General features: G+C 47.6%; 1 pseudogene; it reads right to left on the bottom strand.

The window, feature by feature from the left end:
* Positions 1-3981, bottom strand: part of LOC105734485 (zinc finger protein 665-like) — a 57857-nt pseudogene extending 53876 nt beyond the window's left edge.
* Positions 3982-21259: the final 17278 nt, after the last annotated feature.

The following is a 21259-nucleotide window of genomic DNA, read 5'->3' as shown; positions in this document are numbered from 1 at the left end:
CCTCAGTCTCCTGAAGTGCAGGGATTACAGGCGGGAGCCACTGCGCCCAGCCCCTCTTTCTTCATTACTCTGCTTCCCTCCCTAATTCTGCACATCTCTCTCATTCTCCCCTTCTCTCTCTAGCTCTTCCTTTCTTTTCCTTTTCCCTGGGATTCTGCTCCTCACTTTGTACCCCTCTCCTCTCCTGCTGTTTATCCACTTCTCCCCTCTATTCCTTCTCTTCCGCCTCTTCTGCTTCATCCTCACAACTTACTTAACCTCTTGTTGCTCCTTCTCCCCAATCTTTCGATCATCCTCAATCTCCATATACTTCCGACTCTTATTCCATCTCTGCCCCTCCTCTGCTCTCCCTGTTAAATTCTCTCTTCCCTGTTATACCCCGGTCCCCACTCTCTGGAACCCCACATCCCCAGGTGTCCTCCCTGCTGTGGTTCCCTCTGTTCTCCTTGCCACCAGCCCCACTCTGCTCTGTCTGCCCCGGCTCCAAATCCCTCCTCGTCTCTCTCACTCTCATGAGCCTCCCTCTTTGCTGCCCCATCCCTACCTTGCTGTCCTTCATCTCTCTGTGCATCTCGCTTTTCTCTACATTTCTCTACTCGGTCTCCTCCTGCTTTCTTATCTTTTTTTTTTGAGACGGAGTTTCGCTCTTGTTACCCAGGCTGGAGTGCAATGGCGCGATCTCGGCTCACCGCAACCTCCGCCTCCTGGGTTCAGGCAATTCTCCTGCCTCAGCCTCCCGAGTAGCTGGGATTACAGGCATGCGCCACCATGTCCAGCTAATTTTTTGTATTTTTAGTAGAGACGGGGTTTCACCATGTTGACTAGGATGGTCTCGATCTCTTGACCTCGTGATCCACCCGCCTCGGCCTCCCAAAGTGCTGGGATTACAGGCTTGAGCCACCGCGCCCGGCCAGCCCTACACATGTTAGTGACAGACTATTTGTTGATACTACGTGCTTCCTCGTACATTATAAAAATCAAACCACCCCCACCACACAGTTAACCCATCAATCTCCCTTTCAACCTCTAACAGCTGCTGTTCTTGCTGGATCTTTAGGAGTGTGGGAATCTGACTCTCCTTTCAAGGATCCCTCCCTCTTTTTCACCCTACATTTAATCCTGCCTTCCACCAGGCCTCTTCTTCTTATGTGGCTCTGCCACCTCTATGTGTCTACCTACTAACTAGACAGGCACTTGTGACTTCGTCTTCCTTATTCCTAGAATCCAGTTTGCCAGTGGTAATGAACAACTGCCTGTCCCCCTAATGACACCCACTGAACAAGAAAGAGTCATCCAGCTAATTCCATTACCCGTGGGAACTGGGCTTGCAGCCTACACTGTAGGCCTTGGAACTGGCATAGCGGGGGTCACCACCTCGTCACAACATTCCCCACTCTGTCTACTGATTTTTCTGCCAGCATTACAGACATATATGATGTCTTGTCTGTCCTTCAAGCTCAAATTGACTCTTCAGCTGCGGCTGTCCTTCAAAACCGCCATGGCCTCGACTTACTGCAGAAAAGGGAGGACTCTGTGTATTTCTTTTTTTCCTTTTCTTTTTTCGAGATGGAGTTTTGCTCTTGTTGCTCAGGCTGGAGTGCAATGGCACGATCGTGGCTGACTGCAACCTCCACCTCCCAGTTCAAGCAATTCTCTGCCTCAGTCTCCCAAGTAGCTGGGACTACAGGTTACACCACCACTCCTGGCTAATTTTTTTGTATTTTAGTAGAGATGGGGTTTCACTGTGTTGCCCAGGCTGTTCTCAAACTCCTGAGCTCAGACAATCCGCACATCTGGGCCTCCCAAAGTGCTAGGATTACAGGCGTGAGCCACCGCGCCCGGCCGACTCTGTATATTTCTAAATGAGGAATGCGGCTTTTACTTAAACCAGTCTGGCCTGCTTTATGATAATATCAGGAGACTCAAAGACAGGGCCCAAAAATGTGCTAACCAGGCAAATAACTGTGCCAAATCCACTTGGCCGTTTTCTAGCTGGATGTCACGGCTCTTTCCAGTCCTTACTCCCCTAACACCCATCTCCCTTCTCCTATTTGGACCTTGCATGTTCTGATGAGTCTCTCAATTCCTACAAAACCATATCCAGGCCATCACTAATCACTCTATATGGCAAATGTTACTTTTAACCACCCTACAATATCACGCCCTGCCCCATAATCTCTCAGCTGCTTAAGACAAGACACCTTGCCAACCCTCCCCATTCATTTGCCTGTGGTATCGCCAGCCCTATTTCATAGGCTCCACCCTTCTAGCGTCCACCAGAAACACCACCCATCGCTCTTGAATTCCAGGCAATGCCTCGCTGATGTCAAGATGCAGCGTGACACCTCTCCGAAACCTGCACATATTCCTTTCCATCCAAGTCTTCTGGGACCACCCCCCTCCTACATCACCATCCACCTTAAAGCTATTATGCTTAAAGGCTATTTTTTCTTTTCTTTTTCTTTTCTTTTTTTTTTTTTTTAAGATGGGGTTTCACCATGATGGCCAGGCTGGTCTTGAACTCCTGACCTCAGGTGATCCACCCACCTCGGCCTCCCAAAGTGCTAGGATTACAGGCGTGAGCCACCGCACCCGGCTAAAGGCTATTTTTAGAGAAGTCATCCTATTAGGACAATTTCAGGCTCAAAAATACGCTAACTGGCACTTTGCTAAATAAATAAAAAGGCGCCCTAAGCCAAAGACTTAACTAAACACTTATAAAACTACAAAAATCACAGACTTTTCTCTTAGTTGTCCGCGCAGCCCCCGTCACGCTTGAAGAGGCCTTGAGAAACACTGCCCCTGCTCCCTTCTCTTTTTTCTTTATACATATATAAGAAGACGTGAATGTCAGGCCTCCAAGTCCAAGCCTGGCCATTATAGCGTTGGTGACCCTCACGTACACCTCTGGACGGTCTCCAGGAGCCACAAAGTCTGAAGTAACCGGGTGGCCACAAAGATAAGTGAAACAAGTAGTTCCTGCTTCAACTGCTCTCACCCTGCAAAGTTCAACCCTTGTTCCTGCTCGCTTTTCGAAAATTTCCCCCCTAGACATTAGGTTCCTCAAGACTCTCACCCCTATAACTATGTAATTTACCACATCCACCTCTCTGCTTGCAACCAACAACCCTCACCCTTAGGATCATGCCTGTTTGTAACAGATGACCCCTACCCTTGTGACCATGCATCCGGTGACGCCCTTCCCCTCCCTAAAATAAATTACCACCTTTAACTGACCATTTGCCTCAAACTGTATAACCAGTTCCCTAGGCCAGGCGTGGTGGCGAATGCCTGTAATCCCAGCACTTTGGGAGGCTGAGGCGGGTGGATCATGAGCAAGACCAGCCTGACCAACAGGGTGAAACCCCATCTCTACTAAAAATACGAAAAATAGCTGGGCGTCGTTGCGGGTGCCTGTAATCTCAACTACTCAGGAGGCTGAGGAGGAGAATGGCTTGAACCTGGGAGGTGAAGGCTGCAGTGAGCCGAGATGGCGCCACTGCACTCTAGATTGGGCCAGAGAGCAAGACTCCTTCTCAAAACAAAACAAAAAAACAGTCCCCTTTGCTACTCCCGTGGCCTAACTTGTTTCTCAGACTTGGCCCGCATGCACCCAAGCGCGAAATAAAACGTCCTCATTGCCCACACAAAGCCTGCCTAGTGGTCTCTTTACGGGAGCGACGCGCTTGACCAAAACTACGCGTTAGGAAGTGTATGCATCGCCCTATAGCAGAAAGACCCGGGACGGGACTAGCCTTGGGGGGGACTTTCCACCTAAAAGGAAGTGACCCCCGGAGTCTCACGGGGACGTCTCAATTTGCTCTGAGTGAAGAAAGATGATCGAAAACTTCCAGGTCTGTGGGGTCCCCACGTCCCAGGTACTGAAGCGCCGGGGACCTGGGAATCGCAGACTTCATACAAGACAGAGCAAACTCACGCGCCGCGGTGGGCTCTTCACTCCACGCGATCCGCTTCTGGTTTTGCGGGAATCTGAGCGCGCAAGACAGAAGCCAAGCCTGGGCGGGACCCGCGAGGAGGTGGGCGGGACCCGCGAGGAGGTGGGCGGGGTCTGGGAGAGGTAGGGGCGGGGCGCGAGGCGGAGAGACCTTGCCCTTTTGAACTGGCAGAGGGCGGGGCAGGGCGGGACCTGTGAGTCTCACAGCCTGGCTTCCTGCGCCTCTGTTTTTCGGGGTTTGGAGGCGAGACTGGCCAGGAAGGCTGAGGCAAGTGTCAAAAGCCCTGGAATTGTCCGGAACGGGGATGCAAACTAGAATGTGAAACGCAAAGCCCTGCCTGGACGGAACGTATGTTTTCATGCTGATGACTCACAGAACAGAATAGAAATTTTCTCCGTTTCTATTCTTCATTTACACAGGAGGGAGAGAGAATTCATCATTTACGCAGAAGGGAGAAAGAATTCATTTTTAGAGAATTCATCCTATTAGGACAATTTCAGGCTCAAAAATATGCTAACTGGCACTTTGCTAAATACATAAAAAGGCGCCCTAAGCCAAAGACTTAACTAAACACTTACAAAACTATAAAAATCATAGACTTTTTTTTAGTTGTCCGCGCAGCCCCCGTCACGCTTGAAGAGGCCTTGAGAAACACTGCCCCTGCTCCCTTCTCTAACTTTTTTCTTTATACATATATAAGAAGATGGGAATGTCAGAGACTTCCTTAGGGCCACTGCCTGGGATGCGGGACAGAGTGCTCTGGCCAGGGAGGAGTGAGGTCACCGCCTGATGCTTAAATGCAGCAGGGATGCAAGCGCAGGGGTGGGAGTCCGAGGTCCCAGCTGCTCAGGAAGCAGCTGCAGGAGGGTCGCTGAGCCTGAAGGTCCAGGTCAGCCTGGGAGACAAAGTAACTCCCCCTCCTGCAGGGATGCCTTCCTGCTCGCGCTCTCTCTCTCTCTCTCACTTTTAATATGAATTTCCGGGTCGCGCGCGGTGGCTCACGCCTGTAATATCAGCACTTTGGGAGGCCGAGGCGGGTGGATCACAAGGTCAAGAGATCGAGACCATCCTGGTCAACATGGTGAAACGCCGTCTCTACTGAAAATACAAAAAATTAACTGGGCATGGTGGCGCGTGCCTGTAGTCCCAGCTACTCGGGAGGCTGAGGCAGGAGAATTGCCTGAACCCAGGAGGCTGAGGTTGCGGTGAGCCGAGATCGCGCCATTGCACTCCAGCCTGGGTAACAAGAGCGAAACTCCATCTCAAAAAGAAAAAAAAAAAAAAAAAAAATGAATTTTCACTCCGAGGCTGAAGTGCAGTGGCCCGATCTCTTCGGATCACTGCAACAGCCGCCTGCCAGGAGAAAGTGTTTCTCCTGAGTCAGCTCCTCCGAGTAGCTGGGATTACAGGTTCCCGCCACAACACCCGGCTAATTTTTGTACTTTTAGTAGAGATGGGGTTTCACCAAGTTGGCCAAGCTGGTCTCGAACTCCTGACCTCGTGATCCGCTAGCGTCGGCCTCCCAAAGTGCTGGGATTACAGGCGTGAGACACGGCGCCCGGCTATTTAAAACTATTTATAATAAAACGTTTAATGGCGTGACATAGGGATCCAACATTATTATTTTCCATGTGGATATCCAGGTAGTTGTCTCAGCACATTTGTGGAAGAGATCTATTACTCTCTTTTTTATTATTTACTTTTTTTTTCTTTCTTTCTTTTTGAGACAGAGCATTTCTCTGTCGCTCAGGCTGGAGTGCAGTGGTGAGATCTCAGCTCACTGCAGTTTCTGCCTCCTGGATTGAAGCAATTCTTCTGCCTCATCCTCCAAAGTTGCCTCCATTATAGGCTCGCACCACCATGACCGGCTACTTTTTGTAATTTTTGGTAGAGACGGGTTTTCACCATGTTGTCCAGGATGAACTCGAACTCCTGACTTCAAGTGATCCACCCACGTGGGCCTCCCAAAGTGCTGGAATTACAGTGGTGAGCCACCGTGCCTGGTCCCAGAAATACTGTTTACTTCACTTTTTAAATGTTGAGAAAATATTATTGAAAACAAAACAAAACAAAACAAAATTTTTCCAAATGATAATTCATCTCAAGAGGATAATAGCAAAATAAAAACCATTTTATTAATAAATAAACCTGGCTGAGCACAGTGGCTCACACCTGTAATCCCAGGATTTTGGGAGGCTCAGGCTGGTGGATCACCTGAGGTCAGGAGTTGAGATCAGTCTGGCCAACCTGCTGAAACCACGTCTCTGCTAAAAATGCAAAAAAAAAAAAAAAAAAAATTAGCTGGGCACAGTGGTGGGCGTTTGTAATCCCAGCTACTCCAGAGGCTGAGGCAGAAGAATCACTTGAACCCAGGAGGCAGAGGTTGCAGTGAGCTGAGATTGTGCCTTTGCACTCCAGCCTGGGCGACAAAGCGAGATTCTGTCTCAAAAAATAAAAAACTAAATAAATAAGCCTTAGACCAGAATGTGATGGGATATAGAGGCAAATAGCTAAGAGGTTGAAAAGAGAGAAACTTCACTGTTCTACACAACCCATTAAGTACATGTTATCCAGATAAACACTAATCAGTTCTCAGGACTTGACAACACCCTTGGTCACACATGTTCATCCTGGTTGTACTTGGTAACGGAGGTGACCGTCTGTGTCAGCTCATTAGCTTCATCCAGAGGGAGAGGGAAAACTTTAACCCATGTATTTTTGACAAGTGTGAGTTTCACAGCATGGTGACAGGTGCCCTCTCTGGTGAGCCTCCTACAATCCGACAGAAACTGATGCCAGCAGTACATAATAGAATTTAAAATATATGATTAAGTATAGAGTTTATGTGAACACTAAGCTTGAGGATAGCCACCTGGAAACATCAACTCCAAATGAATGGGATCGGCGTTCCAAAGTAGAGACATTAAGGTTTCACACACATAGAAAAAAGCAGAGAAGCTTTAGCAGAATCACCACACTTTCTATTAAACACCAGTGCATAGGTTGCAGCAACGTGATTGGTGACAAATTGACACACTTTAAAGGTTATTTTCTCACTCCATAAGAGAAGACAATGATCCCAGGAGTTCTTATCTCTAAGGCTGCTTAGTCTCTCTAATTATTTACAGGAAAACTCAGCAGTTGTGCCTGCATACCACTGGATTCAGGTTGCATAAGCACATTCCTCTCAAGGCTCAGAATTATTTAAAGTTCCATAGCCTTAAATTCGAATTATTTGATGTTTGAATTATTTAATTTCCTACTGAGATACAGGTACTATCTTTCGTGTTGTTTCAAAGAGCGCTCCTGAGTCTTTCAGAAATACATCACTGGGTCATTAAGCTGAAAAAAAGTTTAGTTTTTTTTTTTTTGACAGAGTCTCACTCTGTCACCCAGGCTGGAGTGCAGGGAGTGCACTGGCACGATCTCAGCTCACTGCAACCTCTGATTCAAGCAATTCTCTGCTTAAGCCTCCCGAGGAGTAGCTGAAATTACAGGTGCCCACCACCAAGCCCAGCTAATTTTTTGTATTTTTAGTAGAGATGGGGTTTCACCATCTTGGCCAGGCTGGTCGTCAACTCTTGACCTCCTGATCCACCTGCCTTGGCCTCCACCATGATGGCCAGGCTGGTCTTGAACTCCTGACCTCAGATGATCCACACACCTCGGCCTCCCAAAGTGCTAGGATTACAGGCGTGAGCCACCGTGCCTGGCCTACAAGTTTTCTTTTCTTTTCTTTCTTTTTTTTTGAGACAGAGTTTCACTCCTGTTGCTCAGGCTGGAGTGCATTGGTGTGATCTTGGCTCACTGCAACCCCTGCCTCCCACATTCAAGTGATTCTCCTGCCTCAGGCTTCTCAGTAGCTGGAATTATAGGCATTCGCCACCACTCCTGGCTAATTTTTGTTGTTGTATTTTTAGTAGAGACAGAGTTTCTTCATGTTGGTCAGGCTGGTCTCGAACTCCCAATCTCAGGTAATTCGCCCGTTTCGGCCTCCTAAAACTCTGGAATTACAGGCATGAGCCACCACTCCCGGCCTGTATTTAAAATTTTCTAAATAAATGTCCTAAGAAAAGAGATGAAAGGAAAGAAAATCTCTTCCCTTATTTTCTTTTTTTAGAGATGGGGTTTCACCATGTTGCCCACGTTGGTCTTGAACTCCTGACTTCAGGTGATCCACCTGCCTCGGCCTCCCAAAGTGCTAGGATTACAGGAGTGAGCCACCGCGCCCAGCCACTCTTCCTTTATTTTCAAAGGAGGAAGAATATCTCTCATTTATTTCCTTGTTTGAGACAGAGACAAGCTCTGTCACCCAGGCTGGAGTGTGGTGGCAAATCAGGGTTCACTAAAGCCGTCTCAAGTGATCCTCCCACTTCAGTTTCCGGAGCAGCTGGTACCACTGGCGTGCACCACCATACCTGGCTGACTTTTGATTTTTAGTAGACGAGGTCTCACTATGTTGCCCAGGCTGATCTCGAACTCCCGGGATCAAGCGATCCTCCTTGGCCTCCGCCTATTGCCATATTGCCCTTTTCTTTTTCTTTATTTTGTTTTGTTTTCTGAGACGGAGTTTCGCTCTTGTTACCCAGGCTGGAGTGCAATGGCGCGATCTTGGCTCACTGCAACCTCCACCTTCTGGGTTCAAGCAATTCTCCTGCCTCAGCCTCCCAAGTAGCTGGCACTACAGGCGTGCGCCACCATGCCCAGCTAATTTTTGTATTTTCAGTAGAGACGGGGTTTCACCATGTTGACCAGGATGGTCTGGATCTCTTGACCTTGTGATCCACCCGTCTCGGCCTCCCAAAGTGCTGGGATTACAGGGGTGAGCCACCGCGCCCAGCCTGACCTTTCCAATAGTCCCAGTTGTCGCCCATGCTGGGATTACAGGTGTGAGCCACCTCTCTGGGACCTGACTTTATTTCTTGAAATATAAAATTGTCCTTCACCTCCTGTGTGTAATAGGCAATTTTGCATGTCACCTTTCAGTTTCCATTAACCACTTAACAGCCCAGGATCTTGCTTAGTTTAATAAGCCTTTCTAATTGTCAGCCCCCCTGGAACCAGCGCCCCACTCCACCGAGGTCCTTTCTTCTCTCTCCCGCCCTGCCCCAGACAAGGGGGGCTCGCTCTGCCTGCAGGACGCGCGACATTACTTGCTCAAAAAAAGGCCCTTTGCATTAAAACCATTTTCAGGTGACCCACTGCAAAAATTGATTGTTTGAAGTATTAAAACGGACAGGAAGCATCCCTGTGATATTAGGGGTAATACCAGGGCACATCAGAAGCAACACACCAATCAGAACCCAGAGGATCAAGTCCTGGAGGGCAAGAGGATGACAGTTGTTGACATCCTGGGGACAGCTGAGAGACCGGAGCCGCCCCCTCCAGAACCCGCCCTTCAGAACATCACCCTCCAAGATGCCAGTCACCCTCTGGCCCCGCCCCTCCCCCATCGGACCCGCCTTCCAGGCAGCCTCTTTTTGCCCCTCCCCCGTCCCGTTCCAGGCCCCGCCCCAAACCTCTAACCAGGCCCCGCCCCCAAGGCAGTCTCCACCCTCTTGTCCCCCACTCCCCACACTTGTTTAGACCCTGTCCTCTAGGGGACTTTTCTCCACTTCTCCCCGGTCCCCGCCCGCCATCCAGAACTGAGTAAGTCACTGTCCTCTGGCTGAATAGGGATTCCAAGTGGAAGCTAACCTATGATGCCAAGATTTATAGAATGCACATGTCCTGTAGATAGGAATTTTAAAATTCTCAAGCTCATCTGTATAATTTAAACAACTTTTAGTAATTAAATTATATACACAAAAGTCAACATGTCACAACTAATTACATCCAATGAACGTACTCATCTGAACCCAAAGTCCCCCACCCCTTTTTGTCTTTTGAGACAGGGTCTGGCTCTGTTGACCAGGCTGGAGTGCATTGGCATGATCTCGGCTCACTGCAGCCTGGATCTCCTGGGCTCATCTCCTGCCTCAGCCTCCAGAGTAGCTGGGAGTACAAGTGTACACCGCCATGCCCGGTGAATTTCTTTTTTTCTTTGGCAGAGATGGGGTCTCACTATGCTGCCCAGGCTGGTCTGGAACTCCTGCACTCCGTCTATCCCCTTGCCTCAGTCTCCTGAAGTGTGGGGATTACAGGCGGGAGCCACTGCGCCCAGCCCCTCTTTCTTCATTACTGTGTGTCCTTCCCTAATTCTGCACATCTCTCTCATTCTCCCCTTCTCTCTCTAGCTCTTCCTTTCTTTTCTTTTTCCCTGGGATTCTGCTCCTCACTTTGTACCCCTCTCCTCTCCTGCTGTTTATCCCCTTCTCCCCTCTATTCCTTCTCTTCCACCTTTTCTGCTCCATCCTCCCATCTTATTTAACCTCTTGTTGCTCCTTCTCCCCAGTCGTCCTCAATCTCTATATATTTCTGCCTCTTCTCCCCTCTCTGCCCCTCCTCTGCTCTCCCTGTTAAATTCTCTCTTCCCTGCTATACCCCCGTCCCCAACTCTCTGGCACCCCACGTCCCCAGGTGTCCTCCCTGCTGTGGTTCCCTCTGTTCTCCTTGCCACCAGCACCCTCTGCTCTGTCTGCCCCGGCTCCAAATCCCTCCTCGTCTCCCTCACTCTCATGAGCCTCCCTCTTTGCTACCCCATCCCTACCTTGCTGTCCTTCATCTCTCTGTACATCTTGCTTTTCTCTACATTTCTCCAGTTGCTTTTCTCCTCCTACTTTCTTATCTTTTTTTTTTTTTTCACTTTTGCTGTCTCTTGGCAAATCCCTCACCCATCCTCTACTTTGCCATCTCTTCTGGTTCTTTCTCGTTCTTTTCTCTCTCAGGTTTTCTACTGCTCTGTCTCCTAATCCCTTTGGTCCACACAGTCACAGGAGGGTTTGGAGTAGGATGCCTGCATCCCAGAGCAGCTCATTTTCTAGGGCCTACCGCTGGACAGGCAAGAACACCCCGTGTCACAGGACAGGCCCCAGGCACCTCCCTAACGCAGGCTCAGGGAAAATGGTGACTGCGGATGGGAGACCTGGCGAGGAGCAGGGCCTGGCATGAGGAGGGAGGTAGGGGGTGACAGGGCCTTAAGAGAAGAGTGGGCCGTGGTGGATCCCAGGATCAGGCAGAGGACATGGCCTTCCGCGGACTGGGGCCAAGGTGTTGTGCTCCCAGGCTGACGAGGTCAAGGGTGGGAGGGGCCCAGGGTGGGAATCCACCTCTCAGGTGAGGACTTTAAAAGCGCAGGGTGGGAGGAGTCAGAAAAGGTTTTGAGCTGGAAAACTCAAAACTCAAACTCTATGGTAGTGTGTCACAGAAATCCAACATTATTCCTTTCCGTGTGGATACCCAGTTTCTTATACCTGCACATTTGTGGAAGACATCTATTAGTTCTTTATTTGCTTTTTTCTTTTTCTTTTTCTGAGACAGAGTATTTCTCTGTCGCCCAGGCTGAAGTGCAGTGGCGAGATCTGCTCACTGCAGCCTCTGCCTTTTGCGTTGAAGGGATTCTCCCACCTCAGCCTCTCGAGTAGCTGGCATTCAGGCTCGTGCCACCTGTGGGTAACACCCCCCAGGGGCACTGAGGAAGGAGAACTGTGCAGACCCCAGGCACAATTAGTTCCTGAAATATAACTCACTGCTTACTTCTATCTAGCTTATATATATACTCATACTTAGTCCCACATGATCTTTCAATATAATCATATAACAACTTACTGCTTACTACACTAGCTTATATATAACATACTTAGTTCTATATAATATTTCTATATAATCACATAGGTATTGTAGTCGGAGCTGTACTGACACGTTTAGTGCTGATTTATATAATCCTTCTCTATAACCATATAGTAGTTTGTAGTAGGAGGAATGCCTAGAGCAGTCACAGAACAGAAGCAGTACATGGGAAAACAGCCAGGCCAGGACGAGGACCAAAGACCCAGCGGTGGCGTCCCTGCCTGAAAGGGCGTACGCTGTATGGCAGGCTTGGAGCAAGAGTCTTTCCTCCTGATAAAGGAGTTGTATACCTCGCATCCAGTTCCTGTGGAAAGCAGGCCTCAGGCCTGAGATCCCGCAAATAACCGAGGGAGAAGAACCCCTCTGGTGTGACCAGGTCACAGCAGCTGTACACCCTGTCAGCCTTTTCTGGCTTCTGTGCTAGCTCAAATCATCCTCCCATAAATATCTTAGAGAAGAGCACAAGCCTGTCAGCTCCCACTGCATTGGCTTACAGTATCCTTCTATTAGAAATCCTTTGAAGTTGGCCAGGTGCAGTGGCTCATGCCTATAATCCCAGCACTTTGGGAGGCCTAGGCGGGTGGATCATGAGGTCAAGAGATCGAGACCATCCTGGTCAACATGGTGAAACCCCGTCTCTACTAAAAATGCAAAAAATTAGCTGGGCATGGTGGTGCATGCCCGTAATCCCAGCTACTCGGGAGGCTGAGGCAGGAGAATTGCCTGAACCCAGGAGGTGGAGGTTGCGGTGAGCCGAGATCGCGCCATTGCACTCCAGCCTGGGTAACAAGAGCGAAACTCCGTCTCAAAAAAAAAGAAAAAGGGGAGTTTCCCTTTCACTGGGGGAGTTCAGAGAACACTCTGCTCTGCCCGACTCTCGACATTACTTCTGATTTCTGTATTACTCCTAGCTCTTATAATGCCATAAACACCATTGGGAGACGGTTAAATGCCATTTACAAGGGAAAGAAGATAATTTAACATAAGATACAGCAAAACTGAACAAAACAGTTTTTGAAGCATCCCAGTCTCTCCTTACCCTACTACCTGAAGCTCATATTCTTGCTGGGGCTGCCGACGGTCTCTCCAATATCAATACCTTAAAATGGATCAAAACTATTGTAAAAACAACCATTGCAAATTTTGCCTTAATTTCTGTCTGTTGATGCTGTTTGTTCTTAGTCTACAGATGTGGAGGACGACCCTGGAGAGAAAGCTGATGCCACGAGCAAGCCATGATAGCCAGGGCAGTTTTATATAAAAAGAAAGGGAGGTATGTTGGGGGACGCAGCAATGGAGGAAGGGTTTACGGTGTGCCTACATAAACTGGCTATAAGTAACATATAACATAAACTGGCTATAAGTACTGCGGAAGGCCTCGGAGGCCTCTGGGGAGGAAGGCCTCTGTATGCCAGCATGGTCCCAGGAGCACAGTGACCTAAGCTCCGATATTCTAAACATAGTGCCAAGGACATAACACTCCCTTGAAGCACTAGAATGTAGCCAGACATGAAGGCTCCTCGCTAAGCCCACTCCTACCAGCTGCATTGTCTATTGACAAACATTGGCTTTTAGCTCTTGAGAAACTCACGTAAACCACCACTGCCATCAATTTTATGGTTGATGCACAGCCTCCCTTCACCAGTTCACCCTGCCACCTGCACTATAGATAAAGGTGATTGTGTTCAATAAATATGTGGAAACCAGAGCTCGGGGCCTTCACTGCCTCCAGTACGAGTGATGACCCCTGGTCCCACTTTCATTCTTAATCTGTCTTTTTCTCATTCCTTTGTGGACACCGAACTTGAGGTACCCACAGGTGGTGCATGGGGACTGGCTCCCTACAACTAATCATGTCCAATGAACTCACCCACTTATCTCAACCCAAAGTCGCCCGCCCACGCCTTTTTTTTTTCTTCTTTTGAGACAGGGTCTTGCTGTATTGACCAGGCTGGAGTGCAGTGGCATGATCTTGGCTCACTGCAGCCTGGACCTCCTGGGCTCAAGTGACTCTCCTGCCTCAGCCTCCAGAGTAGCTGGGATTACAGGTGTACACCATCATGCCCGTTTTTTTTTTTTTGGCAGAGATGGGGTCTCACTTTGTTTCTCCTGAACTCAAGCAATCCCCTTGCCTCGGTCTTTCTCAGTACATCTCTCTCACTCTCCCCTTCTCTCTCTAGCTCTTCCTTTCGTTTCTTTTTCCCTGGGATTCTGCTCCTCACTTTGTACCCCTCTCCTCTCCTGCTGTTTATCCCCTTCTCCCCTCTATTCCTTCTCTTCCGCCTCTTCTGCTCCATCCTCCCATCTTATTTAACCTCTTGTTGCTCCTTCTCCCCAGTCGTCCTCAATCTCTATATATTTCCGCCTCTTCTCCCCTCTCTGCCCCTCCTCTGCTCTCCCTGTTAAATTCTCTCTTCCCTGCTATACCCCCGTCCCCACTCTCTGGCACCCCACGTCCCCAGGTGTCCTCCCTGCTGTGGTTCCCTCTGTTCTCCTTGCCACCAGCACCCTCTGCTCTGTCTGCCCCGGCTCCAAATCCCTCCTCGTCTCCCTCACTCTCATGAGCCTCCCTGTTTGCTGCCCCATCCCTACCTTGCTGTCCTTCATCTCTCTGTGCATCTCGCTTTTCTCTACATTTCTCCACTTGCTTTTCTTCTGCTTTTATATATATATTTATATATATATACACATAATTTCACTTTTGCTGTCTATTGGCAAATTCCTCACCCATCCTCTACTTTGATATCTGTTATGGGTCTTTGTCGTTCTTCTTTTCTCTTAGGTTTCTCTCTGTCTCCTGATCCCTTTGGCCCACATAATTACAGAAGAGTTTGGAGTAAGATGCCTGCATCCAGAGAAGCGAATTATCCAGGAGCTGGAGCTGGGCAGGCGAGAACACCGCGAGTTACCGGACAGGCCAGGGGCACCTTCCCAACGTGGGCTCAAGGGAAGCAGTGACTGTGAGAGGGGAGGCCGGGGAAGCAGCAGGGCTGGACACAAAGAGGGAGGCGTGGGGGCGATGGAGCCTTAAGACAAGGGTGGGGTCTTCAGGATCCCAGGACCATGCAGAAAACGCGGCCTCCCTGAAACTGGGGCTGCGGCGCTGAGCTCCGAGGGCCGGCGAGGGTGGGAGGCGCCCAGGCCGGGAATCCACCTCTGGGATGAGGACAGAAAGCATCGGGAAGAGATTTTGAAAAAGTGGGAAGACTCAGAAAAAGGTTATGAGCAGGAAAACTACAGCATAGGACGTATAAACATTGCCCTACAGCAGAAAAACAGGAAACCGGAACAGCCTCAGGGCGACTTTCAACCCAAAAGAAAACGATCCCCGGACTCTCAGGAAGACGTCTCAATTGGCTGTGGGTGAAGGAAGATGGGCAGGAGTTTCCAGGTCTGTGGGGACCCCAAGTCCCAGGTACAGAAGCGCGGGGTACCTGAGAGAAGCAGAGACTTAGTACAAGACAGAGCGAAACTCACACGCCGCGGTGGGACTTCCACCCCACGCGATCCGCTTCCGGGTTTGCGCGAATCTATGCGCGCAGGACAGAAGCCAGAACTGGGAGGGCCCCGCACAGTGGGCGGGACCTGGGGGAGGTGGGGGCGCGGGCGAGGCAGAGACCTTGCCCCTTAGAATCGGCAGAGGCCTCGCTCCCAGTGTCTCTGCTTTTCGGGTTTTGGAGGCGACACCGGCCAGGAAGGCTGAGGCATGATTCGAATTGTCTGGAACGGGAATGCAAAGTAGAAGGTGAAATGCAAAGCCCTGCCTGCGCGGAATGTAGGATTTCATGCTGACGACGCACAGAACAGAATAGAAATCCTCTCCCTTTCCATTCTCCATTCACTCGGGAGGGAGAGTCGACCCTGTGCTCAGCCTCAGAGACTTCCCTAACGCCACCGCGTGGGAGGCGGGGCAGAGTGCTCAGGCCGGGGAGGAGTGAGGTCAACACCTGCTGCTTACACACAGCAGAGATGCGGCTGTGGAGGCGGGAGACTGAGGTCCCAGCTACTCAGGAAGCAACGGAGGAAGGATGGCTGAGCCTGTGGGTCCAGGCCAGCCTGGGCGACACAGTAACACCCCTTCCCGCAGGGCTTCCTTCCTTTTTTATTTTTATTTTTTTTGAGACGGAGTTTCGCTCTTGTTACCCAGGCTGGATGCAATAGCGCGATCTCGGCTCACCGCAACCTCCGCCTCCTGGGCTCAGGAAATTCTCCTGCCTCAGCCTCCTGAGTAGCTGGGATTACAGGCGCGCACCACCATGCCCAGCTAATTTTTGTATTTTTAGTAGAGATGGGGTTTCACCATGTTGACCAGGATGGTCTCGATCTCTTGACCTCGTGATCCACCCGCCTAGGCCTCCCAAAGTGCTGGGATTACAGGCTTGAGCCACCGCGCCCCCTTCCTTTTTTAAAAAATCTTTATTTATTTATTTATTTATGTTTATAAGACGGGGTTTCACCATGTTGGTCAGGCCGGTCTTGAACTCCCGATCTCAGGTGATCTGCCCGTCTTGGCCTCCAAAGTGCTTGGATTACAGGCGTGAGCCACCAGGCTCGGCCCACGAAATACTTTTTACTTCCTTTTTTTTTTTTTTTTTGAGACGGAGTTTCGCTCTTCCTACCCAGGCTGGAGTGCAATGGCGCGATCTCGGCTCACCGCAACCTCCGCCTCCTGGGTTCAAGCAATTCTCCTGCCTCAGCCTCCTGAGTAGCTGGGATTACAGGCACGCACCACCATGCCCGCTAATTTTTTGTATTTTTAGTAAAGACGGGGTTTCACCATGTTGACCAGGATGGTCTCGATCTCTTGACCTCATGATCCACTCGCCTCGGCCTCCCAAAGTGCTGGGATTATAGGCGTGAGCCACCGCGCCTGGCCCTACATCACTTTTTAAATGTTGCGAAAATACAATTGAAAATAAAATAGTCTTCTTCCAAATGAGAAATCATCTCCATGATGATAATAGAGAAAGAAATAAAAACCATTTTAAATAAATAAGCCTTAGACCAGAACGTGATGGAAAATAGAGGCAAACAGATAAGAGGATGAAGAGAGAGACCGTGTGCACTGGTTCACGCCTGTAATTGCAGCACTTTGGGAGGCTGAGGCGGGCAAATCACTTGAGGTCAGGAGTTCGAGACCACCCTGACCAACATGGAGAAACCCCGTCTCTACTAAAACTACAAAATTAGCCAGGCGTTGTGGTGCATGCCTGTAATCCCAACTACTCGGAAGACAGAGGCAGGAAAACGTTCGAACCTGGAGGTGGAGTTTGTGGTGAGCCGAGATTGTGCCACTGCACTCCAGCCTGGGCAACAAGAGTGGAACTCTGTCTCAAAAAAAAAAAAAAAAAAAATCTGCATTTGCCCATTAGATGTTGGGGGAAAAAAAAAAAGTCTGGGCACAGTGGCTCATGCCTGTAATCCCAGCATTTTCAGAGGCTGTGGTGAGCGGATCACCTGAGATAGAGAGTTCAAAACCTACCTGACCAACATGGAGAAATCCTGTCTTTACTAAAAATAGAAAAATTTGCTGGGTCTGGTGGGGAATTCCTGTAATCCCAACTACTCTGGAGACTAAGGCAGAACAATCGCTTGAACCCAGGTCAAAAAAAAAAAAGTAGAGGAATAAAAGAATGGCTACACCATAGACAGAGGGGACCTGAGGGCTGCTGGCTGCACAAATTTTAATTAATTATTACTTTTTTTTTGGAGACAGTCTCGCTCCATCACCAGGCTGGAGTGTAGTGGAACGATATTGTCTCAAGCTAAAAAAAAAAAAAAAAAAAAAGTTTCATTACTTTTAAAAAACACCACTTCAAAATCTGGGAGCCATTTTCATGCCTGTAATCTCACCACTTTGGGAGGTCAAGGCAGACAGATCGATCACCTGAGATGAGGAGTTCGAGACCAGCCTTGCCAACATGGTGAAACCCATCTCCATTAAAAATACAAAAAAGTCGGCCGGGTGTGATGGCTCATGCCTGTAATCCCAGCAGTTTGGGAGGCCGAGGCGGGCGGATCACAAGGTCAAGAGATCGAGACCATCCTGGCCAACATGGTGAAACCCCGTCTCTACTAAAAAATAGAAAAATTAGCTGGGCGTAGTGGCACATGCCTGTAGTCCCAGGTACTTGGGAGGCTGAGGCAGGAGAATTGCTTGAACCTGGGAGGCAGAGGTTGCAGTGAGCCAAGATCACACCACTGCACTCCAGCCTGGCGACAGAGCAAGACTCCGTCTCAAAAAAAAAAAAAATACAAAAACGTATGAGCCAGACACAGTGCCACATGTTTGTAGTCTCAGCCACTCAGGAGGCTGAGGCTGCAAAATCACACGAACCTGGGAGGCTGAGTTTGCGGTGAGCCGAGATAACTGCACTGCACTCCAGCCTGGGTGACAGAGCAAGACTCCATCTTTAAAAAAAACATTTTACTTCAGGAAACAGAAAATACATTTTACAGTGTAAATTGAATAGAAAAAAACAAAACCCTCATCTAAGTCAGAAAGAAGTAAAATTATATTTGTTTGTAGACAACATGATCTTCTATGCAGAAAATCACAGAATGGGTGCAGTGACTCATGCCTGTAATCCCAGCACTTTTGGAGGCTGAGGTGGGCGGATCACCTGAAGTGAGGAGTTTGAGACCAGCCTGGCCAACATGGTGAAATCCAGTCTCTACTAAAAATACAAAAAAAGTAGGTGGGCGTGGTGGTGGCACCTATAATCTGATCTACTTGGGAGACTGAAGCAGGAGAATCACTTGAACCCGGGACACGGAAATTGCAGTGAGCTACAATTGTGGCATTGCACTCCAGCTAGGAAAAGAAGAGGGAAACTCCATCTCAAAAAAAGAAAGAAAAAAGAAAACAGAAAAAAAGAAAATCAAAAAGAATCAACAAAAATACTATACTACTGGTACTAATAAATTCAGTGTACTTGCAGTATAGAAAACTAGCACCAAAACTTTGTTGAATTCCCATATATTAACAATAAATTTAAAAGAATATTAAGAACACACTTCCATTTGCTAGACAACTTAAAATAAGAAACACTTCGGAATCAACTTAAGAAAGTAAGAAGCTTGTACCTTGAAATCTATAAACATTGATCAAAAAAACTAAGTGGAGATACAACCATTTTAATGGATTGGAGCATTAATATTGTTAAATGATTATAAAAACCAATGTGATTTAGATTCCACAAAATACCCATAAAAATCCCTATCTTTTTTTTGTTTAAAGAAAGAAAAAACAGACTGGGTAAAGTGGCTCACATCTCTTCTCCAGGCTGGTCTCAAACTCCTGACCTCAACTGATCTACTGCCTTGGCCTCCTAAAGCTCGGAAATTACTGCTGTGAGCCACTACACCCAGCCCAATCCTCTTAATAAAAACACTTTAATGTCAATTAATGCTTGAACTCAATGTTAAGTCAACTCAAAATCAAGTCAATGCTGCATTGACTCTAATGTCAATTAATGCTTGATGGTTTGCTATACTTATTGAATTTGGAACAATTATCTCAAAAATGAATTTTCTGATGTTCTGCAAGGAGTGACCTCATACTGAAGACCTTGCCACACTTACGAAACTTGTAATATTTCTGTCCAGTATGGACTCTCTGATGTCTAATAAGGTGTGAATGTGAAGTAAAAACTTTGCCACAATTATCACACGTGATGTTTCTCTCACGTGTATGAATTCTCCTGTTTTGCATAAGATGAAGCTTGAACTGAAGACCTTGACACAATCATATTTGTAAGGTTCCTCTCAAGTATAAGTTCACCAATGAACTGCAAGGTATAAACGATGTCTCAAAAATTTGCCACATTCATTACACTTGTAAGATCTCTCTTCATTATGGATTCTCCAGTGATTTGTAATAGTTGTAGAGTTACTGAAGGCTTTGCAACAATCATTGCATTAGAAAAGTTTTCCTGGCTGGGTGTGGTGGCTCACACCTGTAATCCTAGCACTTTGGGAGGCCAAGGTGGGTGGATCACCTGAGGTCAGGAGTTCAAGACCAGCCTGGCCATCATGGTGAAATCCCATCTTTAAAAAAACAAAACAAGTATTCCTATACCGTGGATTGCTTGATGGTGAATAAGTGTTGACTGCCTACTAAAGGATTTTCCACACTCATTACACTTTTATGGTTACTCTTCACTGTGAATATAGTATGTAGTCCCAAGGATGAATCATGCCCAAAAGTCTTGTCACAAACCTTACATTTGTATGGGGTTTCTCTCCAGGATGAATTCTCCTGTGTCTTTCATGTTGTTATTTGCAACTGAAAATTTTGTCACATTAAGGTTTCTCTCCAGTATGAAGTCTATGATGACGTGCAAGGTGTGCTTGTTGATTGAAAACCTCACCACATTCATTACTTTTGTAAGGTTTCTCTTCAGTATTAAGTCCATGATGATGTGCAAGGGATGATTTCTGACTAAAGGTCTTGACACATAAATTACACTTGTAAGGTTTCTCTCCAGTATGAGAAAACGTAATTATTAGTTATTTAAGTGCCACATAAATTACACTTGTAAGGTTTCTCTCCACTTTACAATGGTTTACAAGGAATGATGTCTGACTGAAGGTCTTGCCATATAGATTACACTAGTGAGGGTTGTCTCCAGTATGAAGTCTATGATGGCACAGAAGCGCAAACATCTGACTGAAGGTCTTGCCACACTCATTACACTTGTAAGGCTTCTCATCAGTGTGACATCTATGATGGCATGCAAGGTATCACTTCTGATTAAAGATCTTGCCACAATACTTACCTGGCAGGGGAGATACCATGATCACAAAGACCTTGCCACATATATCACATTTATGTTGTTTCTTTCCTGAATGAATTACCTGATGTTCCCTTAAGAGTGAGCTATAATTAAAGGCTTTGCCACTCTCATTATATTGGAAAGATTTTTCTCTCCTTTGTACTTTGTTTTTGTGTGAGTAATGAAAAATGAAGGACGTTACTCCCATAGTTATTAGAAATATGGGTTTTGGGTGTACAAGAAATTTTTTGGGATGTTGAAACAGAGAAAGCATCACTGATAGAATTCTCTACTTGATTACCAAATTAAATTTTCCTATGTCTTTCAAGGTGTTATTTGTGACTGAAAGCTTTATCACATTCTTCACATTTGTAATGCTTCTCTCCAGTATGAAGTCTATCATGACGTGCAAGGCTAAATTTTTTATTAAAAACCTTGCCACATTCATTACACTTGCAAGGGTTCTCTCCAGTGTGAAGTCTATGATCAACTGAAAGGCTTGACTGGTGATTAAAAACCTTGCCAAATTCATTACACTTGTAAGGTTTCTCTCCAGTATGAACTGCCTTATGAATCACAATGGATGAATTGTAACGGAAGGTCTTGCCACACTCATTGCACTTGTAAGGTTTCTCTCCAGTATGAATTGCCTTCTGAATTACAAGAGATGACATCCAACTGAAAGTCTTTCCACACTTATTTCGCTTGCAAACTTTGTCTCCAGCATGAGTTTGCCAACATACTGCAAGGTATAAACGAGGTGTGATTTGGGGCTGAAAACTTTGTCACATTCTTCAC

Source organism: Aotus nancymaae, unplaced genomic scaffold (genome assembly GCF_030222135.1).
Source record: "Aotus nancymaae isolate 86718 unplaced genomic scaffold, 86718_ANA_hifiasm-v0.15.2.pri h1tg000028l, whole genome shotgun sequence".
NCBI classification, from domain to species: domain Eukaryota; kingdom Metazoa; phylum Chordata; class Mammalia; order Primates; family Aotidae; genus Aotus; species Aotus nancymaae.
Note: the sequence above shows the minus strand (reverse complement) of the source record. Positions and strands in the feature narration are given on the sequence as shown.